Consider the following 6,000-nt stretch of genomic DNA (forward strand, 5'->3'; position numbering starts at 1 on the left):
CCAGTAACCATCCAGTCCCCATGGGCCAGTAACCATCCAGTCCCCTGGGCCAGTAACCATCCAGTCCCCTGGGCCAGTAACCATCCAGTCCCATGGGCCAGTAACCATCCAGTCCCCCCTGGGCCAGTAACCATCCAGTCCCATGGGCCAGTAACCATCCAGTCCCCAGTGGGCCAGTAACCATCCAGTCCCCTGGGCCAGTAACCATCCAGTCCCCTGGGCCAGTAACCATCCAGTCCCTGGGTCAGTAACCATCCAGTCCCTGGGCCAGTAACCATCCAGTCCCATGGGCCAGTAACCATCCAGTCCCCTGGGCCAGTAACCATCCAGTCCCCTGGGCCAGTAACCATCCAGTCCCCTGGGCCAGTAACCATCCAGTCCCCTGGGCCAGTAACCATCCAGTCCCCTGGGCCAGTAACCATCCAGTCCCCTGGGCCAGTAACCATCCAGTCCCATGGGCCAGTAACCATCCAGTCCCCTGGGTCAGTAACCATCCAGTCCCCCCATGGGCCAGTAACCATCCAGTCCCCTGGGTCAGTAACCATCCAGTCCCCTGGGCCAGTAACCATCCAGTCCCATGGGCCAGTAACCATCCAGTCCCATGGGCCAGTAACCATCCAGTCCCATGGGCCAGTAACCATCCAGTCCCATGGGCCAGTAACCATCCAGTCCCATGGGCCAGTAACCATCCAGTCCCATGGGCCAGTAACCATCCAGTCCCATGGGCCAGTAACCATCCAGTCCCCTGGGCCAGTAACCATCCAGTCCCCTGGGCCAGTAACCATCCAGTCCCCTGGGCCAGTAACCATCCAGTCCCATGGGCCAGTAACCATCCAGTCCCCTGGGCCAGTAACCATCCAGTCCCATGGGCCAGTAACCATCCAGTCCCATGGGCCAGTAACCATCCAGTCCCATGGGCCAGTAACCATCCAGTCCCAGTCCCATGGGCCAGTAACCATCCAGTCCCCCCATGGGCCAGTAACCATCCAGTCCCATGGGCCAGTAACCATCCAGTCCCCTGGGCCAGTAACCATCCAGTCCCTGGGCCAGTAACCATCCAGTCCCTGGGCCAGTAACCATCCAGTCCCATGGGCCAGTAACCATCCAGTCCCCTGGGTCAGTAACCATCCAGTCCCATGGGCCAGTAACCATCCAGTCCCATGGGCCAGTAACCATCCAGTCCCCTGGGCCAGTAACCATCCAGTCCCCTGGGCCAGTAACCATCCAGTCCCATGGGCCAGTAACCATCCAGTCCCCTGGGCCAGTAACCATCCAGTCCCCTGGGTCAGTAACCATCCAGTCCCCTGGGCCAGTAACCATCCAGTCCCCTGGGCCAGTAACCATCCAGTCCCCTGGGCCAGTAACCATCCAGTCCCCTGGGTCAGTAACCATCCAGTCCCATGGGCCAGTAACCATCCAGTCCCATGGGCCAGTAACCATCCAGTCCCTGGGTCAGTAACCTTCCAGTCCCTGGGCCAGTAACCATCCAGTCCCCTGGGCAGTAACCATCCAGTCCCTGGGTCAGTAACCATCCAGTCCCCTGGGCCAGTAACCATCCAGTCCCCTGGGCCAGTAACCATCCAGTCCCCTGGGCCAGTAACCATCCAGTCCCCTGGGTCAGTAACCAGTCCAGTCCCCTGGGCCAGTAACCAGTCCCTGGGCCAGTCCCAGTCCCCTGGGCCAGGGTCAGTAACCATCCAGTCCCTGGGCCAGTAACAGTCCAGTCCCCTGGGTCAGTAACCATCCAGTCCCCAGTCCCCTGGGTCAGTAACCATCCAGTCCCCTGGGTCAGTAACCCCATCCAGTCCCCCCTGGGTCAGTAACCATCCAGTCTCCTGGGCCAGTAACCGTCCAGTCCCTGGGCCAGTAAACAGTCCAGTCCCTGGGTCAGTAACAGTCCAGTCCCTGGGTCAGTAACCAGTCCAGTCCCCTGGGTCAGTAACCAGTCCCCTGGGTCAGTCCATCCAGTCTCCTGGGCCAGTAACCAGTCCCTGGGCCAGTCCCCCTGGGTCAGTAACCATCCAGTCCCCTGGGTCAGTAACCATCCAGTCCCCTGGGTCAGTAACCATCCAGTCCCCTGGGTCAGTAACAGTCCAGTCCCCTGGGCCAGTAACAGTCCAGTCCCCTGGGTCAGTAACCGTCCAGTCCCCTGGGCCAGTAACCATCCAGTCCCCTGGGTCAGCAACCGTCCAGTACCCTGGGTCAGTAACCATCCAGTCCCCTGGGTCAGTAACCATCCAGTCCCCTGGGTCAGCAACCATCCAGTACCCTGGGTCAGCAACCTTCCAGGCCCCTGGGTCAGTAACCATCCAGTCCCCTGGGTCAGCAACCATCCAGTCCCCTGGGTCAGCAACCATCCAGTCCCCTGGGTCAGTAACCATCCAGTCCCCTGGGTCAGTAACCATCCAGTCCCCTGCCGTGCATCAACTGAACTGACTGTTTCCTTCCTTCGACAAACAGAACAGTGTTACATCAGATCTTTCTTATTGATCTTAATGAGTTGCTTGACTAATTAGTCTACTCTTAGACGTTGTAAAACTGGTAATGGTGACATGTTGGCTTCATTGACTCAGGGTCCTGTTACTTTTGGACCGAGATAGAAACTACTGTATGTCGAATTAACAGAGATGTCTGACAGAACAGAACACAATAAATAGCAGAACAACTATAACAGGGTTGTCAAGAATTGTTACACAACTTACACAATTTGCTTTGGACCTTTTTTTTCACTGACTATGCATACACACACATACTGACACGCCAACACACACACACATACTGACACGCCAACACACACACACATACTGACACGCCAACACATACTGACACGCCAACACATACTGACACGCCAACACATACTGACACGCCAACACATACTGACACGCCAACACACTCACACATACTGACACGCCAACACATACTGACACGCCAACACATACTGACACGCCAACACACTCACATATACTGACACGCCAACACATACTGACACGCCAACACATACTGACACGCCAACACATACTGACACGCCAACACACACACACATATACTGACACGCCAACACACACACACACATACTGACACGCCAACACATACTGACACGCCAACACATACTGACACGCCAACACACACACACATATACTGACACGCCAACACACACACACACATACTGACACGCCAACACATACTGACACGCCAACACATACTGACACGCCAACACATACTGACACGCCAACACATACTGACACGCACACACACACACACATACTGACACGCCAACACATACTGACACGCCAACACATACACACATACTGACACGCCAACACACACACACATACTGACACGCCAACACACACACACATACTGACACGCCAACACATACTGACACGCCAACACACACACACACATACTGACACGCCAACACATACTGACATGCCAACACACACACACATACTGACACGCCAACACACACACACATACTGACACGCCAACACACACACACATACTGACACGCCAACACACTCACACATACTGACACGCCAACACACACACACACATACTGACACGCCAACACACACACACATACTGACACGCCAACACACACACACATACTGACACGCCAACACACACACACATACTGACACGCCAACACATACTGACACACACACACATACTGACACACACACATATACTGACACGCCAACACATACTGACACGCCAACACACTCACACATACTGACACGCCAACACACACACACACATACTGACACGCCAACACATACTGACACGCCAACACACTCACACATACTGACACGCCAACACACACACACACATACTGACACACCAACACACACACACACATACTGACACGCCAACACACTCACATATACTGACACGCCAACACACACACACACACACATAACACTTTGTATTCAGGACATAAAGTTAAATCCTTTGTCACATTTTGTGTCGTATTTACTTTAACACCTTGTTGCAAACAGGATGTAAGTTTTGGAAAATGTTTATTCTGTACAAGCTTCCTTCTTTTCACTCTGTCATTTAGGTTAGTATTGTGGAGTAACTACAAGGTCGTTGATCCATCCTCAGTTTTCTCCTGTCACAGCCATTAAACTCTAACTGTTTAATGGTCACCATTGGCCTCATGGTAAAATCCCTGAGAGGTTTCCTTCCTCTCCGGCAACTGAGTTAGGAAGGATCGCCTGTATCTTTGTAGTGACAGGGTGTATTGATAACGTGCAATTAATAACTTCACTATGCTCAAAGGGATATTCAATGTCTGTTTTTAATTTGTACCCATCTCCCAAAAGGTGCCCTTTTCGAAACATCCCTGGTCTTTGTGGTTGAATCTGTGTTTGAAATGAGGGACTGAGAGGCCTTAAAGATAAGTGTATGTGTGGGGTAAAGAGATAAAAAAAATAATGTTAATTAAACACTTATTGCGCACAGAGTGAATCCATGCAACTTATTATGTGACTTGTTAAGCACATTTTTACTCCTGAACTTGTTTAGGACCCTTACCATAACAAAGGGGTTGAATACTGATTGACTCGAGACATTTCAGCTTCTCATTTTTTATTAGCCTAATTTGTAAAAAATATATATATATATCTCAAGACGTAATTCCACTTGACATTAAGGGGTATTGTGATGTCATTATGGGGTATTGTGATGTCATTAAGGGGTATTGTGATGTCATTAAGGGGTATTGTGATGTCATTAAGGGGTATTGTGATGTCATTAAGGGGTATTGTGTTTAGGCCAGTGACAAAACATCTCAATGTAATCCATTTTAAACTCAGGCTTTAACACAACAATGTGAAAAAAGTCAAAGGGTGTGAATACTCTCTGAATATGTACATATTACCTATACATATATATAAATATACCCCTACCTACATGTACATATTACCTCAACCACCTCGTACCCCTGCATAATGTCTCGGTACCTACATGTACATATTACCTCAACCACCTCGTACCCCTGCATAATGTCTCGGTACCCCTACCTACATGTACATATTACCTCAACCACCTCGTAATGTCTCGGTACCCTGCATAATGTCTCATAATGTCTCGTACCTACTTGTACATATTACCTCAACCACCTCGTACCCCTGCATAATGTCTCGGTACCCCTACCTACATGTACATATTACCTCAACCACCTCGTACCCCTGCATAATGTCTCGGTACCCCTACCTACATGTACATATTACCTCAACCACCTCGTACCCCTGCATAATGTCTCGGTACCCCTACCTACATGTACATATTACCTCAACCACCTCGTACCCCTGCATAATGTCTCGGTACCCCTACCTACATGTACATATTACCTCAACCACCTCGTACCCATAATGTCTGCACAATGTACATATTACCTCAACCACCTCGTACCCCTACCTACACCTGTACATATTACCTCAACCACCTCGTACCCCTGCATAATGTCTCGGTACCCCTACCTACATGTACATATTACCTCAACCACCTCGTACCCCTGCATAATGTCTCGGTACCCCTACCTACATGTACATATTACCTCAACCACCTCGTACCCCTACACAATGTCTCGGTACCCCTACCTACATGTACATATTACCTCAACCACCTCGTCTCCTACCCCTACAATACATATTACCTCAACCACCTCGTCTGCATAATGTCTCGTACCCCTACCTACATGTACATATTACCTCAACCACCTCGTACCCCTGCATAATGTCTCGGTACCCCTACCTACATGTACATATTACCTCAACCACCTCGTACCCCTGCATAATGTCTCTACATAATGTCTCCTCAACCACCTACCCCTGCATAATGTCTCGGTACCCTACCTACATGTACATATTACCTCAACCACCTACCTACATGTACATATTACCTCAACCACCTCGTACCCCTACATAATGTCTCGGTACCCCTACCTACATGTACATATTACCTCAACCACCTCGTACCCCTGCATAATGTCTCCCT

This window comes from Oncorhynchus nerka, linkage group LG17 (assembly GCF_034236695.1).
Source record: "Oncorhynchus nerka isolate Pitt River linkage group LG17, Oner_Uvic_2.0, whole genome shotgun sequence".
Taxonomy (NCBI): Eukaryota; Metazoa; Chordata; class Actinopteri; order Salmoniformes; family Salmonidae; genus Oncorhynchus; species Oncorhynchus nerka.